General features: G+C 43.4%; 1 protein-coding gene across 7 annotated transcripts in view; it reads right to left on the bottom strand.

The window, feature by feature from the left end:
• The window catches only part of sdk2 (sidekick cell adhesion molecule 2), a 412,574-nt gene that overhangs the window by 320,348 nt on the left and 66,862 nt on the right, over positions 1-25,364 (bottom strand). The window lies entirely within an intron of this gene.

The following is a 25,364-nucleotide window of genomic DNA, read 5'->3' as shown; positions in this document are numbered from 1 at the left end:
AATGATTTTTTATGAGATAGCCAGTTCTAATTGCATTCATTCCAGACTTCAGCTTACTACAAATGTATTTATTTTTTGTCCATTAAATAAGAACACTCTATTATGTCAGTAAAACCCATGCTTAGAAGGGTTGAACACCGACTTCATTAGCTACACATATATCATGGTATTAACAGACTAAGACTGTGCCAAACAAACAATATACAAAACCTGAATTAATAACTAAGTAACCTTTCTGATACTTCACAGCACAGTATTCACAGCACTGAAAACAAAAAAATATATATCTTGGCTTTTCTGTAATCTGCCCTAATCCTGTGGGATAAAGTGGGAGAAAAATCCAACTTCATAAATAGCATCCAATGTTGGGTTTCAACATTTGAGTATAATAAAGTTTCCCAATAATAATTCCGACTTGATCTCAGCTTTCCTTTCCCCTTAAACTCAACCTGAGAGCTTGGCCAGAATGAGGAATGTCTCCTTACTGCCAGCTCCGGGGGCCCACCATGCTTTGTCAGCTGCTTTTAATTGTTTATCCTGAGGCCTTGTTTATAAGCTGCTAAAATCCGCTGTGAAGCCAGGCTCCCAGGGCTCCCTCCCGAGGTTCCTTGGGAGTTCTCCAGCCTCTTCCGGGCCAATTACCAGCAGGATACTATGTGCAGTCCGTAAAACTAGAGATTTTGTGATCTGCCCTCAGAGGCTTTGCACATACAGAAATCACCTTATGTGGATGAATCAAAATGACATGTTAGAAAAGAGCACACTTTCTCCTAAAATAGTACCCCGAGTTATACCAAGCTTTAGTTTAGGATTGCCACCCATGATAAAAAGGAACCATAGATGCTCCGGGCTTCCTGCTAGAGTTCCAGGAGAGACCTTAGGCAACTCATCCCTTCTCTTTTTATCTACAACTTGCTTGCATTAGAAATAGAGAATGCAGCTCACTGGATGCTCACTGCTAGGATCTGAACTAGTAAGAATCTGGTATCAAGGCTAAATTCTCCCCTTGCCCAAGAATGAGGAATGGTCAAGGATGAACCCATCAACACCTGTAGGGTCAAAGATTTCTTGGTTTGTCTTGACTCTTACATCAGTAGATTGCACTACTTTGTATGAAAATGGTGGAAGGGAACACACAATACAGGTATTTAAATATTCTGAATGTTAGAGGTCTAGGGAACATCTTGATGTAAGGATGTACATTGTAACCATGGCCAAATGCTGCACCCATTGGCATGACAGACATGACCCCGCTCTCCTCATTAGTTCCTTTCAGTTTTCTACAACAACTGTGAGATACCTCCTGCCACGCTCTCTTTTATTCTGTGCATGCACATATAAATGTACACGTCAGTGAGCCTATTTTATTTCATTTTCCTAATTAATGTCTGTTTCCAGAACAAACGCTCAAATACTGCAGGCCTCTAAACAGCCCTGGGGCTGGATTGTTAACGAGGATTTTAATTTGTTAATTAAAAGCAGGATGCCTTCGTAACAAGCTGCTGCACTACAGCCCACCTCTCTAAGGAAGTACAATGGAAAGAGGGGAATCAAGATACCTTCAGACATGCAGTGCATTAAATTATCTCAAACAAAAGAGTATTTTATTCTGGATAAATGCAAGCGAAAAATGATTTGGTTGCTCAGCACAGTACCAGGGCTAGACCTGGTCATTTCACAAAATGGGAATTGTGACTAAACATCAAGCTATAACAGCCAGTCCCCGGATTTTCCTAACACTGAGAGGTAGTATTTGACTACTATTTGGAGGTGTAAATTTTTCAGCAGAATGTATAGTACTATGATTTTGCCCTTTCCATGTGGCTTGTTGTTACAGACTTCAGGCTATGATTTGCCAGTCAACTGACAAAGCAACATCAATGTGTTGCATACTGAGTTTTGCAAAGCCAAAGAGGACATAGTTACATTCTCTGCTTTTCTGTGTTTGCAATCTAAAGTGCTACAATGGGGAAATAAGAGACATAAAAGAAAATGAAAGGGGAAGAACATAGAATCATAGAATAGTAGAGTTGGAAGAGACCTCATGGGCCATCCAGTCCAACCCCCTGCCAAGAAGCAGGAAATCACATTCAAAGCACCCCCGACAGATGGCCATCCAGCCTCTGCTTAAAAGCCTCCAAAGAAGGAGCCTCCACCACAGTCCGGGGGAGAGAGTTCCATTGTCGAACAGCCCTCACAGTGAGGAAGTTCTTCCTGATGTTCAGGTGGAATCTCCTTTCCTGTAGTTTGAAGCCATTGTTCCGTGTCCTAGTCTGCAGGGCAGCAGAAAACAAGCTTGCTCCCTCCTCCCTATGACTTCCCCTCACATATTTGTACATGGTTATCATGTCTCCTCTTAGCCTTCTCTTCTGCAGGCTAAACATGCCCAGTTCTTTATGCCTCTCCTCATAGGGCTTGTTCTCCAGACCTTTGATCATGTTAGTCGCCCTCCTCTGGACGCATTCCAGCTTGTCAACATCTCCCTTCAACTGCGGTGCCCAGAATTGGACACAGTATTCCAGGTGTGGTCTGACCAAGGCAGAATAGAGGGGTAGCATGACTTCCCTGGATCTAGATGCCATACCCCTATTTATGCAGGCCAGAATCCCATTGGCTTTCTTAGCAGCCGCATCACATTGCTGGCTCATGTTTAACTTGTTGTCCACAAGGACTCCAAGATCTTTTTCACATGTACTGCTGTCAAGCCAGGCGTCCCCCATTCTGTATCTTTGCATTGCATTTTTTCTGCCGAAGTGAAGTATCTTGCATTTGTCCCTGTTGAACTTCATTTTGTTAGTTTCGGCCCATCTCTCTAGTCTGTCAAGATCGTTTTGAATTCTGCTCCTGTCTTCTGGAGTGTTAGCTATCTCTCCCAGTTTGGTGTCGTCTGCAAACTTGATGATCCTGCCTTCTAACCCTTCGTCTAAGTTGTTAATAAAGATGTTGAACAGAACCGGGCCCAGGATGGAACCCTGCGGCACTCCACTTGTGATTTCTTTCCAAGATGAAGACGACGCATTGGTGAGCACCCTTTGGGTTCGTTTGCTTAGCCAATTACAGATCCACCTAATAGTAGTTTTGTCTAGCCCACATTTTACTAGTTTGTTTGCCAGAAGGTTGTGAGGGACTTTTTTCTGGCAGGTACACTTTTTTGGACATTAAGTTGAACAAATGAGAGCAAATATTGGTTAAAAGGGCCAAGGCCACTGATCCATATATGAATTCGTCACAACCCCCCCCCCCCCCCTTAATTTAACACTGGAAAGGAAAATTCTGCTACTACTGCATCAGGGTAATCAGAACATGGAAACATTTTTGGACTCAAGTTCACACAATCTCTCATACAGCATAGCTGATTTTCCCAGGCTGTGGGGACAAAAGTTAGTTTGGGAAACAAATATGTCACAGTTAAAAACTTTCTGAAAGAAGGGGTTCAGATGTGTAAGAGAGTTGTGATGGATTCAAGGAGCTGGATTCATCCTGCCAGTTCATCCACCATTTTCAGTCCAGCACCTCCTCAGCTATTCCAGCTGCTCCACAGATTCCAAGTTTTGAAAACCCATGTCATGTTTCCTACACATTTTCTGACAGAGGAAAGTGGTTTTATCAGAGAGAAGTTTGCAGGCCTAGTGGTGAGATACTGGTCCAGGCTAATGAAGACCACAGCAATATAAGTTTCCATTCAGGTTACTGGTAGGCAATGGCTACAACTTATTTTGGTCATAGCTTATACGTTCATCTGGTATGAGGCAAAGACCACATGTTTGATAACTGAATGACCTAAAACATTCACCAGTTACAGTATCCCTGACCCAGAACAAGAATCAGCAAAGGAGATAGCCTCCAAAAATAAACTTGAGCACACAGCCACTGGGTAGTAGTTCTCACCCAACTGTAAACCCCTCCTAACAGGATGCCATGAACTGTTGGAGGACAGGTTACACAGCCAGTTCCCATGGCACCTGGATCTTGCTCCATGCTACACTGTCCCAAAGGTTGTAGCAGACGACTAGCAACTGAATTACACTAGTGAGCATGCATTAAGAAAAAAATAAAAAAATAAATGAGAACCTTGACACCTCAGCAAGCCAGGGAAGTAGGAAGGAAAGCTGCTGAAACCAGAGTCCCTGACTTAGTGGAGTGCTCTCTTTTAAATGCTACCCAGACAGACATGAAGGAAAGAAAACTGCACCTGAGCTCAGGTACCTGAGTAGCATGTCTCCCACTCCCTGTGCTGATTGGTCATTTTCTGCCCAGGTAAGCAGACTGCATGAAGGCATTTGGAAAGAAGTCATGCCATGCCACGCTGCAGAAATGGTTCTCTCCCCCAACTGCCTGAACTGCCATCACAGCTGGCAAACCATTCTGAGAAGTATAAGGGGCCCCTCCTTGGGGTCTTCAATAGAAGCTGCAAGACATGGGCATAAGCCTCATGGACATAACCTTTATTCCAGTTCCAAAGTGGGGGTAGTAGGTGAGGAATGGTTGCATATGTCACCAAATGGGAGACTCCCACTACATGTATGACCATTACTATGCCTCTACAGACTGGGGAATTTCTCTCCCCACTTCAGAGGCTTGTGGTGGCTGGCACTAAAGTGAAAGGGGTCAGGAGATTTCTCTGTTCTCATAGCCATGGATATCCGCACTTTCATACACATATCCATACAAAGATGTCCTGTCCCACCCAGCACTTTGGCACAAAAGAAGTAGTTCTCAACTGGGTCACAAAGTTTTGTGTCTGAAAATAAGAATGGGAAGCATGGGAAGAGCATGTGGAAGAGAGAGGGAATCACTTGCATTTCCTCTTTTACATTTGTTTTGGTGGAATGTTTGAAGAACCAGTTCTAAATGAATCTGGCTTTGTGTCAACCTCCGAATGTGCAGCACGGGCTCCCTTGAAGTAGTACTCGGTGTCTGGTTGTCACTAATGCATGTACCTTTACAAATGATGTTCAAAAGATACAGCCAACAGCAAGGTCACACAAAGTCCACAGTCAACCTGCCCATTAAGTACAGGAGCTGCCTGAGGTGGAGAAGAAGAAAAAAACACGTGCACAGTTCTGTATTTGGCTTACTTTTGAAATGAAATCTGCCTACCACAAAAAGCCAAGTCCAAAACTAAGCAGTAAACCCCAGTCTGAAACCACAAGTTTAAATTTAAAACCCAAACCAGTTTGAAAGCACATACGGTTTTCATTTAAAACTATAGATTGTTCTAATGCAAAACATTAAAACATTATAGGATTAAAATTATCCATGACTCCAATGGTTATATTATTGGGCAATCTAAGCAGATTCATAGCTTCTAAGGATCAAACAATAATTGGAAATACGTAAAGTTCATCTTGCAAATTTGTTAAGTTCAACTTGAATATTGAAAATGAACTATTAGAAAAAGATAAGAATTACAACCCATAAAAGAACGGTTAAATAACATCTGGAACAGTGTATTCATATATAAGATTTTACTTTATAAAGAGCTGCTTTAATGTTCTGCAGAACATTGTGATAAATGATTCACTCTTGGAAAATAAGCTACTATCTTAAGAATATAAGAAAGCCTTAGAAGTAGTATGAAGAAGATAATAGTCCTTACTTAATTTGGCAATTAATTTTGCTGTCCTTTGTTTGAATTGAATCATATCTATTTCTATGGGTACTTGGATGGAAAATTGCTACACACACACACACACAGATTGAGCATCCCTTATCTGGAATTAAAATCCAACACTGTCGACATGGATGGCTGTGACAGTGAAACCTTTTGCTTTCTGCTATTTTAATGTACACAAAAGTGTTTAAAATGTTGTCTAAAATTGCTTTTGGGGAATTGTATATGAAACATAAATGAATTTCATGTTTAAATTTTGATCCAAAATATGGAAATATGGGTATTACAAACTTTATCCAAAACATTTCTAGTCCCAATTTTTTTAGATAAGGGATGCTGAGAATCCAGTGGTGTGATGACTCATGGGCCTTGTAGTCCTGCTCATGACATTATAATGCCTGATGAAGAAGAAAACTTGGGTTTTTTACCTTCCCAGTCAGAACTGGAATCTTCTCAGCCAGATCTTTCCCAGGCAGATCTGGGAACCTTGCACCTGCAAGAAAGTTGTGTCCCAGAAGTATGTCAAACAAACCCTGAGCCTACATCTCCCGTGTTCTCTCGCCATGAGTTTTGTAAACAACAGAGGGGTTTGGAAGCAGCTTCGCGCAGGAGTGCGAGGATAGCAGCTAAGAATGTACCCAATTAAGTCTGCTTTTCGTGAGAATCTTTAAGGAGTCAGACATCTGGTCTCAGAGTTTAGCTTTCGTTTCTGGTTCCCAGAGAACTGCTTCGGCGGGAAAGTTAGACTCTATATAGGTGTTTTACCCGCGTAGTAACTTCGCGGAGTCAATTCGTCAGCCTCCGGAGCGAGTTGTGTCTGGACAGCGCGCTCCGATTCAAGCCTCGTTCCAGCCTTGCCTTGTTTCCAGCCTCCGCTCCTGTTTCCCAGCCTTTGTTTACCTACGGATCTTGCCTTGTTTCCCAGGACTAACCCTTGCCTTGTTTCACGGATTTTACCAAGTTATTCCACGGACCTTGTTCTTGTTCCTCGTTACCTTGTTCCACGTTTCAAGCCTTGTTTCAAGTATCAAGTTATTTCCTAGCCTTGCTCAAGTTCATGGACTAAAGGACCTTGTCATCTCCCCTCACTTTGCCTGGCAAAGTGAGTGTTTCGGTTATTGGATTACAACTTTGGACCTTAATATTTCATATTGGACATTGTTTCTTTGGACTAATTTTGACCTTTCCTGAAAGGTCTGCTTCTGGACTAACTTTTACATTTGCTTTTACTAACTTTATATATTTCCTTAATAAAGATATTAGATAGAATCTGGCCTCTGCGTATGGTTATTGGTGCTCTGTAGCCTGGGTCGTGACAGTTTGACTCCGCCACCCTAAGCACCAATTAACCTCGGCCAGAATGTCTACCGGAACCGTACCTGGGCCGAGCGGCCAGCCGATTACCTACACCATCGACAAGGATGAGGTGGACCGAATCCGTGATAAGCTCAATGCACAGGATGGGGAAATAAAGGGTTTGAAGGAACGCGGAATCCATCTTCCGGCCATGGCGTTGCCAACCAAGTTTACTGGAGAAGCTTCTAAGGTTCATGTTTTCCGTCGCCAATGCCAAGCTTATCTAGAGGCCCGTGATGCCGAGTTTCCCCAGGAAGACATCAAGGTGGCGTGGATTTACAGTCTCCTAGACGGGCCAGCGGCTAACTGGGCGACGGCTCTGTTCGACCAAGCCTCCCCACATCTAAGGTCAGCGCAACATTTCTTGGACCACCTTAAGGCGACCTGGGGAATCGAGGACAATTTGGAGGCCGCCGGGCACAAACTCCGCCGCCTCTTCCAAGGAGACAGACCCATGTCTCAGTACATAGCCGAGTTCCGAGTGCTGGCCCACAACACCGGCTGGAACGATGTTGCCCTCAGAGGACAATTTCGGGAGGGTCTCAACATTGAAATGCTGGAGGAAATCTCCAAGGTGGATCCTCCCCAAACGCTGGAAGCACTCATCGATCAATGTTTACGGGCTGAAGTCATGATTGCCAACAGAAAACAGTGGGTCCGAGGCCAGAGCGGTAGAGCTGGGGCAAAACCCTCCGCTCCCGCCAGCGTTCAGCCGCGTCCAGTGTGGAGACCCCCACCACCATCCCCATACCCCAGAGGGGGCGAGGAGGTGCCGATGCAGTTGGGCAATGTGCGTCCCAGATTAGATGCCGCCGAGAAGGCCCGCCGCCAACGCCTAAATCTCTGCTGGTATTGCGGGAATGGGGGCCACTTCGCCAGAGAGTGCCCAGCCAAAGGGAAGCCCGCCGCCCGTCTTGCGGCGGCGTCCTCCACGGAGACGAAGGCGTCTGAGGCGGCTGGCACACAGCCGGCGGGGGAAGCCAACGACCGGGCGTAGAGAGGCTCGCCAACCCGGTCAAGAAACCCGTTCAAGAGCCGCCAACCGGGGTCCTGTTCCTTCTAGTGGTCACCTTATGGTCAGCAAAAAGGGGACCCGTCATGATCCACGCCATGATAGACTCAGGAGCTACCAACAATTTCATTGATAGAGAGTATGCCGACTCTCTGGGATTACAATATCATGACTTCAAGAATGCCCGTGTGGTGCAAGCCATTGATGGTCGCCCTCTCAAGACGGGCCCCGTAAGCCAGTGGTCGGAACCCACCAGGATGTGGATAAGGGAACATATGGAAGAGATTTCCTTCTTTGTTACTGAGGTTCCCCATTTCCCTGTGATTTTGGGGATTCCATGGCTGACACTTCACGACCCAAGCATCTCCTGGTCCAACAGAGAACTGCAGTTTGCTTCAAAGTACTGCCAAAATCATTGCCTCGTAGCCAAGGTCTGCCATGCCACAGACACCGAGCCCATTATCACCTTGCCAAAGAAGTACTCCGAGTATTGGGATGTATTCAATGAAAAAGAAGCCGAAAGGTTACCCCCACATAGACCTTATGACTGTGCCATTGACTTGGTGGAGGGGGCCCCGATCCCGCGAGGGCATCTCTACTCCCTGACTGAACCAGAGCAAGAAGCTCTCAGGGAATTCATAGAGACAAACCTTCGCAAGGGATTCATCAGACCCTCTCAATCCCCAGCCGCCTCCCCAGTGATGTTTGTGAAAAAGAAGTCAGGGGAATTACGCTTGGTGGTGGACTACAGAGCATTGAATAATATCACCAAGCGGAACAGCTATCCCCTGCCCTTAATCTCGGATCTACTAGACCGACTTCGAGGAGCCAAGGTTTACACCAAGCTGGATCTTCGGGGAGCTTACAACTTAGTTCGCATCAGAGAAGGGGACGAGTGGAAGACCGCCTTCCAGACTAAATTCGGATTATTCGAGTCCCGAGTTATGAATTATGGATTATGCGGAGCTCCCGCAACGTTCCAGCATTTTGTCAATGACATTTTCCAGGACTATCTAGATAGGTTCTTGATAATCTACCTGGACGATTTTTTGGTGTTTTCTAGATCACAATCAGAACATGAGAACCACGTCAAAATGGTGCTACAACGATTGCGGGATCATGGACTTTATGCCAAGCTGGAAAAATGCGCTTTTGATCTACAAGAGGTAGATTTCCTTGGATACCGTATCTCGCCTCTAGGGCTCTCCATGGATCCAGCCAAGGTTTCAGCAGTATTGGAATGGCGGGCGCCAACTAACAAGAAGGAGGTGCAGCGATTCTTGGGGTTCGCGAACTACTACCGCAAGTTCATTCCAGATTTTGCCCGCTGGTCTGACCCAATCACTAGCTGCATCCGTGGAAAACGGCCCTTCCGCTGGACTGATCAAGCAGAGAAAGGGTTCCAGCAACTAAAGAAATTATTCACATCCCAGCCAATCCTTCAGCATCCAGATCCTGAAACCCTTTTTGTGGTGCAAGCGGACGCCTCTGATGTGGCAATTGGGGCTGTGCTCCTACAACCGGTGGGAGATCATCTTCATCCTTGTGCTTATTATTCTCGTCAACTAACCGCACCAGAGAGGAACTATACCATTTGGGAAAAAGAACTATTAGCCATAAAGGCAGCTTTTGAAACTTGGAGACATTGGCTAGAAGGGGCCAAATTTCCCATTGAAGTCCACACTGATCATCGGAATCTAGAACATCTAAGAACTGCCCGCAAGCTAAATCAAAGGCAGCAACGTTGGGCTTTATTCTTTGAACGTTTCAACTTCCAGATTCATTATGTGACCCCAGCCCAAACCAAGCAAGCAGACGCCCTGTCACGTAAACCGGAATACGCTGCGGGACGCAAGGAGACCTTTGAATCCCAACTACTACAACCCGAGAACTTTGCCACGCTCACAGTGGGGAACACCAAATCCACTCCCATTGATTCAACTCCCCCTAATCCAGGGCCCATCTGTGCTCAAGAAATCAGGGCTAGTCAGCAAGCAGATGCTTGGACGCAGGACCAACTTCGTCAAGGTCTGCACTTTCCCTTTTCGCTTAAAGATGGACTACTTTGCTATAGAAATCATGTTTATATCCCACCCGGACCGGGCAGGGAAAAAATACTTCGTCTGTGTCATGACTGCAAACCAGCAGGGCATTTCGGACTATTTAAAACCATGCATTTGATCCTAAGAGATTTCTGGTGGCCCAAGATCCGCAAGGATGTAGAAAAATATGTTAACACCTGCCCAGTATGCCAGCGCTCCAAGATAAGAAGGGAGAAGCCCTCAGGGCTTCTACACCCCCTTCCTAACCCATCTCGCCCATGGGAAATAATTTCTGCGGATTTTATCACTGACTTACCACCTTCCTGTGGATTCACCACGATCCTAGTGGTGGTGGACCTTTTCACCAAGTTAGCCCATTTCATTCCCTGTGAAGGTCTTCCCACGGCCCAAGAGACTGCAGATTTATTCCTCCAACATGTTTTCAGACTACATGGATTGCCCAAGAGTTTGGTCACAGACCGTGGATCCCAATTCACCTCTCGTTTCTGGAAGGCACTACAAAAACTATTGGGCATAGACTCTCGTTTATCTTCAGCTCATCATCCCCAAACGGATGGGCAAACGGAGCGCACCAATGCCACTTTGGAACAGTACCTTCGCTGTTATGTAAACTACCAACAGGACAATTGGGCTTCTCTGTTACCACTGTCGGAATTTGCCTACAACAATGGAGTCCAGGCTTCTACAAAAGAAACGCCGTTCTTTGCAAACTACGGCTTCCATCCACGTTTCTTTCCCCCTGTCATTGAAACTTCAGAAGTTCCCGCAGCAGAAGATTGGCTGCAGGAACTCACAGCGGTGCAACAACTTTTGCTTCAGCAACTGGAACAAGCCAAGGAGGACTATAAACGTCACGCGGACAAACATCGCCAGCCGGGCCCCGAAATCAAGGTAGGAGATCGGGTTTTTCTGTCCACTCGCTTTTTGCCCTCCCACCGCCCTTGCCGGAAGTTAGATGCCCGTTTCATTGGCCCCTATCCAGTGGTGGCGTAATTAAACCCCGTGACTTTCAAACTCCAACTTCCACGTTCAATGCGCATTCACCCAGTGTTTCACCGCTCCCTGCTCCTTCCGGCGGATGGTGTGCGGCCAGATGTAGACCGGCCGGCCCCCGTCCCTATTTTGGTGGATGGGGAGGACGAGTTCGAGGTTCAGGACATTTTAGATTCTCGCTTTCACCGCCGCCGCCTGCAATATCTCATTGACTGGGTGGGTTTTGGCCCTGAGGAACGCTCTTGGGAAGACGCCTCCACAGTCCATGCTCCTGATCTAACCCGTCGCTTTCATCAGACCTATCCCGCCAAGCCACGACCTCGCGCCTCGGGGAGAGAGTCCCAGTTTGGGAGGGGCCTTGAGGAGGGGGATAGTGTGATGACTCATGGGCCTTGTAGTCCTGCTCATGACATTATAATGCCTGATGAAGAAGAAAACTTGGGTTTTTTACCTTCCCAGTCAGAACTGGAATCTTCTCAGCCAGATCTTTCCCAGGCAGATCTGGGAACCTTGCACCTGCAAGAAAGTTGTGTCCCAGAAGTATGTCAAACAAACCCTGAGCCTACATCTCCCGTGTTCTCTCGCCATGAGTTTTGTAAACAACAGAGGGGTTTGGAAGCAGCTTCGCGCAGGAGTGCGAGGATAGCAGCTAAGAATGTACCCAATTAAGTCTGCTTTTCGTGAGAATCTTTAAGGAGTCAGACATCTGGTCTCAGAGTTTAGCTTTCGTTTCTGGTTCCCAGAGAACTGCTTCGGCGGGAAAGTTAGACTCTATATAGGTGTTTTACCCGCGTAGTAACTTCGCGGAGTCAATTCGTCAGCCTCCGGAGCGAGTTGTGTCTGGACAGCGCGCTCCGATTCAAGCCTCGTTCCAGCCTTGCCTTGTTTCCAGCCTCCGCTCCTGTTTCCCAGCCTTTGTTTACCTACGGATCTTGCCTTGTTTCCCAGGACTAACCCTTGCCTTGTTTCACGGATTTTACCAAGTTATTCCACGGACCTTGTTCTTGTTCCTCGTTACCTTGTTCCACGTTTCAAGCCTTGTTTCAAGTATCAAGTTATTTCCTAGCCTTGCTCAAGTTCATGGACTAAAGGACCTTGTCATCTCCCCTCACTTTGCCTGGCAAAGTGAGTGTTTCGGTTATTGGATTACAACTTTGGACCTTAATATTTCATATTGGACATTGTTTCTTTGGACTAATTTTGACCTTTCCTGAAAGGTCTGCTTCTGGACTAACTTTTACATTTGCTTTTACTAACTTTATATATTTCCTTAATAAAGATATTAGATAGAATCTGGCCTCTGCGTATGGTTATTGGTGCTCTGTAGCCTGGGTCGTGACAAGTGGCAATTTCTTCTGAACATGTGGCAAGTGCTATAAATATCCCTTTTTTAAAAAAAAAAATCCATTTGAATTATATGTGGAAGCTTCATTTGCTTTGTTTTCAGGTTTGGCAGGATGAAAGATGTAACTAATATCTCACCAAATAAGTGACTGGCTTTCAAGCACCAATTACAGCACGTTTTATTTCTTCTCAGGGCTCTTCTGCCCAGGTCCTCCCTTCCTTTCCTTCCTGAGTCTAGGAAAAGGAGCCTCTGTGGTGTCAAGCGTTTTTGCCCCAGGCACATTCTTCTTCTGCATCTCTGGGCTTGGCCCCAAACCAAGCTTCTACATAGCTGCTGGAGCAGCCTTAATCCCAGCTGGTTAACAGAGTTCCATTCACTCAGTAGGTTGTTGACACAAGCTGAGAAAGAGCCACTGTATGTATGAGCAGGAAAAGAAATAGAAGTATCTATTGAGGCAGCTCCTGGCTCGAGTTGAAAAATGCCAGCTTTGCCCTGCCTACCACATTGGAAAAGCCAATGCTGTATTTCCCCTTTCAAAAAGCCCCCCACCCAACACACAGCCCTTTTGTTCGACCCCAACGGCCAAACCTGCCTCTCTGATAGTAGAACATTTCTTCTCAGTCAGTCAACAGCAGCTGAAATTGCAGAAAGGTTTCCTCTTGAAGACAGATTGACCAGGAGAGAGGCAAGGGAGACAATCATCTCACAAAAGTACTCTTTCCGTTTTCTGTTCCAAATCCTTGAATTCCAAAGGCTTCATCAAAGATAGGGCTGATGGTTGATGTGTCTTTTGGATTGTTATCTTGGATGTCTTAAGGAAAGCACAAGAAAGTCATACAGTATGTCCTCTTTAACAACCAACCTATTAGGCAACCAGAGGTGGCTATGTGTGCTACTCTGTTGTTATTGTGTACCATCAAGTCATTTCTGGTTTGTGGCAACTTGAAGGCAAACCTTTTAGGGAGTTTCCTTGTCAACATTTGTTCAGATGGTGTTTGCCATTGCCCTCCTCTGATGATGACAGAGTGTGCTGTTTTATGGAGAATAATCCTGTCTTTGAATGGATGTTCAGTAAGAGCCCCTTGTTTCAAAGCCTCAACTATTTGAAAAGCATTAGATTCTATATGATCTTGGAAGCTAAGGAGGATCAGCTCTGGTTGGTACTTCATCCAAGACCATCATAGTTACCTTTCAGGTGAAGGATCTGACAAAATCAACTCTGAGTATTCCTCAGCTAAAAAAAATCCCAAGAAATTCATTGAATCACCATAAATTGATAGACAACTTGAAGGCATATACGCATAATGACATACCAATCCAAGTAAGAACACTTAGAAGAAAATTATCATAGGAGCTTTGATATTAGTCACTAACAGCTAAAAGAATGACCAGTCCCACAGGTTATGTCTTCCTATTTTCTCAACTATGGTAAATGTCATTTTATTGATTTAACATTACTTTATTTATGTGAAATGCTCCTTTTAGAGAAGTTAGGAGCCATCAATGACCTGCCCTGAAGCTTTGCCAAGTAACAGTATTTTGAGTCTAGAGCCTTGTGTGGACTATTGCACACTCAGGAGTAGGGCTAAATTAAAGATGAGACAGGGATACATGTATTAAAAAGGCTCTGTTCCCCAAATGTCACCACATTTTTCAAGAGTTTCCCAGATCTTTGTGCATTCAGCAAAGTCGTCTGTTGAGGACTGGGCGGAGGGTTTACATGTGTGCCCATGACCCATTTATCCTTCTTTCTATGAGTTCAAATGAACATCTGCTAAGGCTTATTTGTCCCCTACGTTTATCCAATTTAACTCAGCTACAGCGGCACACTGATCTTCTGGTCCCATATGGTTTGCACTTTGAAGTCATATAAAACTTACAACAAAACATCTTCATCAGATTGGTTTTAAAATTTGCTAGCTTTCTTGATATTTGTCTGATTGTGGTTTTACTGCCAGTAAAATAACAGAGACTCCTAAATCTCACAGGAGGGCAAGTTCTTTCTTTTTATAAAATTATATTCACAAACAGCATCATGATTACATCTACCACAACTATAAGTTTGTTCAAGGCTTTTCCTTGCATGATAATGAATAGGTGGTTTGGCCTGCCCCCTAAGTTTGCTGTACACAAGCCAATTACCCTTGCTCACATCAGTTCTTAAGTTGTTCTTAAGCTCTATGTGAACAACTGAAATATCCTTGTTTTCACGTGAAACCAGATTTTGCAGCTTCTCTTGTGGTCATGCCAGTGCAGTCAATCCAACAGAAAGGTTCTATTATACATGGGCCATACAGACTTGGTCCACTGTGGTGCCATTGCTTTTCTGCAGGGTGTTAACCTAGTCCACAGAATCATTAGAACAGTGACTGGCAAACTCCAGTCATCTTGGCATTTTGGATATCAGCTCCCAGAATCCCTGATCATTGGGCAAGGCACTGGGAGGTTTGAGAATTACCACATTAGAGTATGGAAGGAACTTCAGGACTTTCTGTTTCCACAGTCAGAGAGAGAAAAATAGTGATCCATTATGTACATATTTATTCTATGTGCTCCCTTATATTCATAATGCATACATAATATAATTTCTAATTATGTTTATAGTCTATTGGTAAACATACTTGGTGTTTACCAATAAAAGAAGTTAAGAAGTACAATTTAGCTATGCATTCCAGCAAAAAAAATATTTCAGTCTTAGTGTCTCCGCACCAATACATAGACACACACACCAACAGAATTCAAGGATATTCTTCAGTCACTTCATCACCCACACATTCAGTCCCTACTTCTACCACCCACCCAAGCATTCCAGCTACTCTTTCATGCACAGAAACACACATACAGCGAAAGAAACATACACTCATATCCTTTCATTGCATCCGTCTGGAGTTTCGTCACATTCTGCTATATTGCCCAGTTCCTTCCATGAACTTTATCCATGAGCACCCAATGAACTCTGAAGCACAATTATCATTTCACTACTTTTGGCAGCTACCAATCCACACAACTGATTAAAACAAGATTCCCCTAAATGTTAAAATTAAACCACTCTGCTAATTTCGAATCAAACTCAATGTATGTGATTTGCTGATTAAGCTGAAGATGTATTCCCATTAATGGCGTCTTACAATTGATCCAGCCATTTGAAATAGTTTCCACCAATCTCATCTTGATTAAATTCTATTTGTTAGATATTAAAAAAAATAAAACCCCAGATGTAATTTTTATTAGACATGCAGCATGTGCCTAATTAGTGAACAACGGCATTTGAACTATTCAAAATGTCAGCATTGTTTAATAGTATCCACCAATCAAACGCTGTGCTCATTTAGTATCGTGCAATGCAAATTAACCAATCACACATGAACAAAAGAGCAAGAAGGCAACCTGTGAAGGTGAATCTGCTTCTAGTGAAAAAGAACAACTACAAAGGATCTGTCTAACCACTAGCCAGGCCTGTTCTGTCACAACTTAACACTCTCAAATTTCATAAGCAAGAAGAGACATTTCATGCTGATTTAAGAATTGTCACAAATATAGAGTATACTATCTATCCAGAGATTCTGCATCCAGTTTCAAACATGACTTTAAAATATTTAAAGACCCCCCCCCCAACCCCCCCCCCCAAAGCCTTTGATATAAATATACCCTTTTACCATGGTGTGGTGTATAATGTTTTTTTTTTTTTTTTAGTATTCATGGAGGGTCCTACCAAACCCCAGCAGATACCAAGGGCCCACTGTGTGTTGTAGATTGTTCCATACTGAAATTGCACAATAAAGTAAAGAATACCGCTACAAAAATATTCAACCCTTGAACCCTGAAATCTGCAATCCTGCTGCAGGCCTGCTTTCTGTCACTAAGATTTAGATTAGCATGCATTTAACCACCAACCAGGTAAAGACAATCTTTCCAGGGACAGAACCAAAGTGTCACTTGCCAGAGAAACACAGCTGCATGGATGGATAGCAATATGGTCCAACTGCCTCTTTGCTTAATGTGGGAAGCTGTTCATCTTCCATTTTTCTTTGGAAAGAAGCCATAACAGCTCTGAGGCTGGAGATTGCTAGTCCCTTCCAGCATTCCCTGCAGATAGGTGTGCGTGAGAGGTTCCCACGGGGACAGCAGGCCACGGCCCGATGTTTCATCTTCATTTGCCGCTTGTCTGCTTGTGTGGTCTTTTTACAGCCACTTCTGCAATGCACTGCACTATCTCTCTACCCCCTCCCACTAGTATGCTGCCAACACTATAAATCCACATTTTCAGCACAAACCCACCTGTCAGGCCACATCAGCACATAAGGCTGATGGGCACTGGCCTGTTCCTCAGCATGGCCAGATGTCCTTCCTAATCAATCAGTCCCAACACAAGCTAATGGAAGGGAAGGAAGAGGACAGGGCAGCTGGGCTTGAGGGGAGGAGGGGAAGGAAGAGCCACAATGTCATCATCACCAGTACAGAAAATGGCAGGTTGGGGGCTTGGTTCTAGCACCTCTCAAAACTCATTAGTGTACTTGATGTTTCCTGACCACACATTCACATCAAGCAGAACTGGGTGGTGGATTCTTGAGGATCTTGATTTCAAAAGTGGCTTCAGGATGGGGGAAAGGAATGCTTTGAGTCGAATCTGTTCCAAAGTCCACCGAAACACATTTTAGGTAGCACTTCCCAGGATAATGTGTGAAGGGTGATGCCCCATAGAGACTAGAATTGGTAAGGTCTCACTCAAATGCTGGCTGAGGCCACCAGCCAGTCAAGGTCACTTCACACACTAGCAACCATATATTTTAAGCACTGTATATTCCTTTCCTGAAAAAACCCTATGAAATTTATGGGGTTGACATAAGTCAACAGAAAACCTGAAGACATATAGCTACCTCATTCTGAAGATTAAGTATCTTATTACTGGAAAAAACCATTTTCTATTTTGTAACACAAAAGGTCATCCCAATAAACGGGTTATTTCAGCAAATGTAAGGGAGAGCTTTGGGGCTAAACTTTCATACAAGGTCTAGGACTCACCTCCTGATTCCTTCTGGAACAGTAGAGTTTATCTGTATCAGAGTTTCTCAAACTGTGCTCTTCCAGATGTTTTGAACTTCAGCTCCCACAATTCCTAACAGCTGGTAAAATGGCTGGGATTTCTGGGAGCTGAAGTCCAAAATACCTGAAGCAGCAGACTTTGAGAAACACTGCTCTGTATCATCCAGATGGGGTTATTTAATCCTATGCTAGTTTCATCAGGAGAACGTCATCTCTTGCCTCAGAATGCATTCATTTCAAGAACATAAGAACAGAATGGAAATCAAACTAGATCGAAGGGGGTTGGCCATGAGCTCATCAACTCTATCCAAAGATTTCTCTGAGGTGAGGAATGGTTTATGGAGAGGCCAGACTGCAATTTAAACCCAAGCTGAAGTGTCTTAATTGGGGGCTTGAAAAAAAGATTGGCCATGAAAAGAAAGCCAAATGGCTTAGAGTTTGAGGAAAAATATTGCTGCCAGTAAAATGTGCTAAAAAATATTGACTGATTGCATACTCCATAGATTTGTCTCATATCCCTCATCTGAACCAGAATAATCAGTCATAAAAAGAGCACTTACTGTATGAAGGAATCTACTATAGCTTCAAAGCTAGACCCCAGGCCAATGATGCCTGAAACTGCAGTAATGTAGAGAGGTTACAAAAGATGATGGAATGTCAAGTTCTAAACTTTGAAATTAGGATCAGGGATTATGATGATTTAGTGATGGGATGTATTCAGGTTACACAGAACCACCATATTTTACATAATCTCAGACTCTCATTTTAAAGTTGCTGAGAATCCTGTTTGTCAGATAAGCATCAAGAGTCTTCCTATAGGGTAGGGATAGGGGCAAGTAGAGTGTGCACTTGCAGGTCAGTGAGCCCCCCCCCCATCTCCTAATTCCCCCTTCTTCCTCCAATTAAAACAAATGAGGCAAAGTTTTCCCCAAATGTATATCAAAAGGCCCCCCAAAATGTGAAAGCACCTCCACTCTACTTTCACAAGCCCATCCATGAAGATTCTACTGTCCTCAAATATCTATTTTCCTTTGCAGTCCCATTTCAAAATGGCATCAGAACATGACCCATTGTTACCTTGTCAAAAATGATTGTCAAAGAAAATGGTGGCATTTGGGCTTGCTGATGAGAGATGCGCCCTACAGCCAGCAGGATAAGGGACTGGCCATATCCACCTTTGCTGAAGGTATCCTGTCCGTATGTACAGTGGGGTAATGAAACATAAAGATAATTACTGAAAGTCAAAATCTATCCAAGTGTCTGATATAGCACAACAAGAAAAATATGTTCAAACCATTGCCTTATGTAGCTGGACGCTCTGTTTGAAGAACAAAGGAGTCAATGTAAGTAGTTTATGCAAAGTTTGTTTACAAGTCTTAAATTTAATTACAAGTCTTGTTCAGTGGTGGGTTTGCCCAGCAGGGTGGGGAGGATTAATGGCCATGAGCCGATCTGGTTCTTTGATGTTCTATACAATGCAGCTGGAGGAGGCCTGATTCTGTATGAGGAAATCCTGATAAATCTTCATAACATGCATTCCGCTTCAGGTCTTTACAGTTTCATACCTGGTGTAAAACAGCATCACTTACACTTGTGCTCTGTAACACAAGGATAGAACCAATGTTCCTGCCAGCTATCGGGGCTGACTCTCCCTTTTGCAGCAGCAAGCTGTAAGGTTGCTGTTCCTGTGTTTGGTGCTCCACAGAGTAGGCATGTTTTCCAGCAGGTATGTCCTTTCACCTACCCTATGGGTCAAACTTGTCACGAGGAGAGAGACAAAGAAGAAGAAAAGGACTCCTAAGAAGAGTTTTACCGTTTGCTGCCCATAGACCATCCATAAATAGGCAACACTTTACAGGGCTCACAAATCTGCAAAGGTTGATTTTGAAAAATGTGCCTGGCTGATACAAGGAGACGGGCAACTGTGGTATGACTATGGAGACAGTGTTCCTGGGAGCCTTCCTTAAACCCAGCGTGTTTGAATTAATGGCTTTGAGGGAGGGAGGGAGGGAGGGAGGGAGGAGATGTTGGTTAGCCGGCTTGTCGATTGGTCCACTCCATGTGCAAATTCTAACCTTGATCCTCCGTGCAGCTCTGTACCAGGCAGTGATGCAAATGCCCTTGAGCTGCCACTATCCACCCGCTGAGCCAAGAGCTTACACGTTTACAGCTCAGGTTAATGGGTCGGTGGCCAGCACACCTGCCAGAAGGTGATGCAGTTTATAAATAGCACCCCTTTACCTGCTGTCACCTTCAAGATGCAGTGAGCTAATAAGGCACCTTGGGGCATCAGGGAAGGGGAGAATGGATCAGAGAGCAAGGTGCATATGTAATGAAACTCTGAAACAGCTGGTTTGCATGGAGGCTATTCTAGCACAGCCCCAGGGGCTGCATACTCTTGTTGCAGTGCTTAAAAAGCACATCAGAGTAGTTTTTCACTCAGTTTTGTGTAGAGCAATGCTTCTCAAGCTATCTAATGTAGTGGACCAATAATCTGCCTCCAATATGGCAAGGACCAGTAATATATTTTTGCCATGTTATTACTGAATTTGCAGTGTTTTTCAGAAATGTGCTACAGACCTCACAGATGAAGGAGGCACCAATTTATGAACCAATCAATACAGGTACACCTCAATTGACAAAACACATGTATTCCTGGTCATGAATTCTTCAACAGAAAAATAGAAGCAGATGCAGAAATCACATAAGGTGTAAAGGTAGGTTTCTGAACCACAAACATGCTTCAGCATTTTTTAAATTCTAAATTATCAATATTCACTTGTGAAATAAAACAACCAGGGCAGTTCTACCTTGCAAAAGTAAACAAAACCACTCATAAAAAGACTAAAAAGGAGCTTGTCAGAGGCTTTGTTAACTTATATATATATCTGTACATTGTTCTGTCAACGAGCCCTGAATATTTTATTCCTTAAACATCTTGAAAAGATAGTAAATCTTGACATCAACCTGACAATGGTGTTATTGCCCCTGAGTTTCTTGGTCACATTCAAGGTATCCGAGTTATTTTTATGAATGAGCCTGGAGGATTTTGGGAGTTGTAATCCAACAGAGAGAGGAGCATTTTTGTTAAAGGATGCTTCTAGGGCCAACTCTGGTGTGTTGAGGTAAGTATTTTTGGTCTACATTTAGCCACTAATTCCCACTTTTCTCCCTGCCCTGTTAACACTCTGCTCCTTAATGTTGAAGTCTGAACCTGGCTGTTCCAGTGTGGCAGGGCCTATGTATAAAATTAAAATGAATTAAAGCAATACATCAATAAAACACAGATAGACAGTACAGTGCATCACAATTCTGCAGGAGCCCAATATGGTTTGCATGGCTGGTTAAAATGAGGCAAAAAAAGCCCCAATCTGCCTGTGGAAAGGTAGCATGGAAGGTGCCAGTCCATGTCTCCTAAAACAAAGCAAACAGTCCCAGTACCCATAAAACAAGGAGAAGCATTCCGGCACACAAAACACTCCAGAACAAAAGGCCTGAGGCAGCCATGCAGAAGGCAGACCAGCTTGGCAATGAACACCCATATGCAACTTTACAGCATCCTCCTTGGAGCGATTACCAGCAGCTATTAGTCTCCTCAAAGTTTCACTCCCTGGTGGGTCTTGCTTCATTTCTGATCCTCCCACCCCCGTAATTAATCAATGCATTGTTCTAACTACCAGCCCTAAGCATCTTCTCACTTAAACTTTGAAAAAAGATGATAAATCTTGCAGACCTGACAGCGATGCTTATGGCCCCTCCATTTCTGGGTCGCACTTAAGGTCTGTGTGACTCACTCTGATGAGTGAGTCAATGCCAGAAATGCTTCAGCAGAGAAAGAGGGAGACAGCCAGCTTTGCTAATTTTTTCTGGAAGCAACTTCAAAAACAAAGAAAGGGCCCTGAGGAAAAGGAACAGCGCTCTAGGCGGAGGCTTATAAAATAAGGGGAGAGACCATGCTGGGATGTGTAAATGTGCCATCAGGTCACCTGTCAACTTATGATAACCCCATGAATTTCATAGTGATGTAGGGGTGTGCAATGCACAGGCCTCTGCACAAGCCAACAGTTAACAGTAAGGGAGCTGCTCAGTGAAGAGTCAGTTTCTAAAAAGCAAGATTCTGTAGCCTTCATATTTTAGGGCAGTGCTCCAAATTCACCTGTATGTTTATTCTTCCATCAGCATAATAAATAAATGTATTTTAAATAAATAATCAAAATCGTAATTGAATTTCAGGATATATTTTACAAATTACTAGGTACTGCTCAAATAAATAACGTGAGCAAAGCTAAAAAATATATGTCAGAATGGAATACTAACAACTTTCAAAGCAGTGTATTTACATAAACTGAAACCAATAAATGAAAAACAACAATGAGTCATAAAACAGTGAAAGAAGTCAGATTTGAATGAATAGCTTGCACCTGCTTGCAGTAAATAGCTCTCCACCCAGCCTGAAAATAGCTCAAGAGGGAATGAAAAGTTTATACTATTCTGGTTACTGATATATTCTATGCAAGTACACACACACACAGAGAGAGAAGGAGCTCTAAGCTTCATGATATCTGGTGGTTATCTTTTAAAGCCCTGACTCTAGGATATCATGGGACACTTTGAACCTTTTCACTATTCCTCTTCTCTTTTCTTTAATGCCTTGCTTAACCCCAAAGAAACATAAGAGGAAATAGGAAACCAGTTCCTAGTGAGGCAAGCAGGAATTAGGTAGAGAAGATGAGCTGTTCTACTAGACCACCTCCTATTCTTCATGTATTTGTATCTTCACTAAATTTGGTACTCTCCAGATATGTTAGGCTACAAATGTATAACCAAGGTTGGGCAGAGATTTGAGAAGGGCGGATGCTTGCATGCTTGTACCTCCCATGGCCATAAACACACATATGCATCTTGATTGTCTCCAAACTTCAAGCCATCTGGCAAACCTTTCTTCCATTTCAAATCACTACATCACATGTAAATGATCTACCTACTCTTTGAAATTAAATATGAGTTAACAGTGTTGTCATCTGAAATCTTATTTTGTTGGATACTTAATTAATTAGAACTTCACTGTGCTAATAATGAACAGTGCATAACTACAGACAATCATATATAAATCAAGTTATTTTCAGACATTTATTAAAATATTCAGGCAGAGGTGTGAGGTTATCTATTCCTGACCGTTATATGGTCCTGATTAAAGTATGTAAAGAGCTCCCTCTATAACAGGCATGGGCAAACTTTGGCCCTCTAGGTGTTTTGGACTTGAACTAGCACAATTTCTAACAGCTGGTAAACTGGCTGGGATTTGGGAGGTGAAGTCCAAAAGACCTGGAGAGCCAAAGTTTGCCCATGCCTGCTCTATAATATTGTAGGACTCCATATCCATGGGGAATACATTCCAAAACCCTCCATAAATACCTGATAGCAGAGATAATAGCATACCCTAGATTGTGATTATACTTGAGTTTGAAAGCATACAATAGTATCACATGGAGGACCTAGAAAGACTCCCCCCCCCCCAACAGTCTATGAGGGGCTATTTTTGGAGCATGTGTAAGTGTAATTGTGAACACTGAGTCTCTGGATAAGGTAGTTGTACTATATATACATAGGACTTGCCACTATGATCATAACTTCTGCTTTTTCTGGGGCTACGAATCTACAGAGAGATCCTTATATTTATTATTATTTATTATTTACAGTATTTATATTCCACCCTTCTCACCCCGAAAGGGACTCAAGGTGGATCACATTGTATACATATAGGGCAAACATTCAATGCCCATATACACATAGAACTGAGACAGAGACAGACGCAGAGGCAATTTAACCTTCTCCTGAGGGGATGTTCGATTCTGGCCACAGGGGGGAGCAGCTGCTTCATCATCCACTGTGATGGCACTTCCTCATTCCAACGTCATAAATTAATTTGCCTCCCCACTTTATAAGTGGTACCTTATTTCCTACTTGATAGATGCAGCTATCTTTCAGGTGGCTAGGTCAGCAATGAGCTGGGGCTATTTTTTATTTTTTTTAATTGACGGGTGCTCACCCCGCCATGGGCTGGCCTTGAACTCATGACCTCATGGTCAGAGTGATTTATTGCAGCAGGCTGCTCACCAGCCTGTGCCACAGCCCGGCCCTTATATAACTAGCATTACCCCAGTGTTCAACACTGAAAACAAACTATATATATATATATATATATATATATATATATATATATATACACACACACACACACACACACACACACACACACACACACACACATACACACACCATGCATCAAGTCTGGATCAGTTAATATGGGTCACAGGGCAAAGGCGTTAGTGTGAAGTTGAAGATATAAAGTGGTGGGCAAAATGAAGGATCACTGACATCTATATTTGATTGGCATGATACCAGATGACCTTAGATGAGTCATTTTCAGCCTTACCTACTTTTAAAAATTTCATAATCATAACACTGAACAAAACCTTTGAACATGGTCTGAAGGTCTTGGAAGAAAGACAGAATACATATTAGAGAGAGAAGAGGGGAAGGAGGGTTGGTGGGTGATGTTGAATGACCTCATTTCTGCAGACTTTCTCTCAATTCATGTAGGATTTCATATTATCTGGCAAACAACTTTCAAAAGGGCTAACTTAGTTCTTCTCATTACAGATGTAAGGCAAAACATAATGCTAGACTGCGGCTCCCACTAGCTCTCAATGCTATCTTGAGTTGATGGGATTTGTCTACTAACAAAATCTGGAGGAATGCAAAGTTACACTCTCTTCATCTAGTTAGCATGAAGAACAAAGTCATGCCTAGAGAGTCTCATCTTTGCCTCCATGTTTCTACAGTTCCAGTTTGCCCTTCTCTGCCCCTTCATATCTCTCTATGCTATGACAAGGTGACATGTCCATGGTGCAGTTGAGTACTCTCATTTCAAACATGGAAAAAAATACACACATCAGACAGATGTGTATGTGTCAAGCACATCTCCTCAATCTGTTTCCTTTAGGGAAGGGACATGTATGCATGTTTAAAGCCCCATCTGGGAAAGAATCAGGGGAATTGAGAAAAAGTATTCTGGACCTTGATCTAAGAGCTGCCATTTAGTTCTCTGTCCAGGTTCTCCGTCTACATAAATGCCTGCCTGGAGGGTAAGGAAAGGGCGACAGTCTATGTGATGCTTGTTAAAGGTGATGGGGAATGTCAGGCGACTGAGCGCTAACAGCCATGATGGAAGAAAGGTCACGTCGACAGCAATAAGCTTCTCCCGAAATGGCCACTGTGGCTAAGAACATGAGAAGCTTTGGATGCCCTTTACCAAACGCCACTACAATACTTAGGCTATTTCTGTCATTTCTAAACCTCAAAGTCCTACTGACAGGTTTTGTCCAGCTGATATCTCAGATTTGCCCAAAGGTGAACTGGGCTGAAATACATTTCCAATACACTGATCTATTTGTTATAAAGCAGGCGTCTTGGATAGATTGAAGTTATCTTCTCTGTATCATGATTTATTTGGGTCTGGAAATCACAGAATTATCTTTCTCGAGTTTGAAATGGCTACTCCTGGCAGGAATGTTTGCTTATCTCTGGAATTTAAGCCACAAAGGCCAACAACCTTGAGATGCCTTCTTAAAAACCAACTCCTCCTCAAAGCTTTGGTTTTAATCCCTGAGCCTGGCTTTCTGTTGAAATGGAACTAGATATCTGTAATGGTATTTTACAAAACCTCACCCCTTGTTGCCTTTCTATTTTTTCATTCAAAATCTTATTTTCTTACCTGTGTATTTGTGTTCCGTCTCCCCTGCCTGTCAAATGGTTAGCTATAAAGCTCCTGAAAGCTTAGGTGGGAACTAATTTTCTTTTATTGTTTTTCTGATGACTCTATGCTATTTTGTTACCAACATTTTACCTATGTATTTTAAAGTTCTCATCATGATT

The sequence above is a fragment of the Anolis carolinensis genome, chromosome 2 (genome assembly GCF_035594765.1).
Source record: "Anolis carolinensis isolate JA03-04 chromosome 2, rAnoCar3.1.pri, whole genome shotgun sequence".
In the NCBI taxonomy this organism is placed as follows: domain Eukaryota; kingdom Metazoa; phylum Chordata; class Lepidosauria; order Squamata; family Dactyloidae; genus Anolis; species Anolis carolinensis.
The sequence above is the reverse complement of the archived record's forward strand: the minus strand, read 5'-3'. Positions and strand labels throughout refer to the sequence as shown.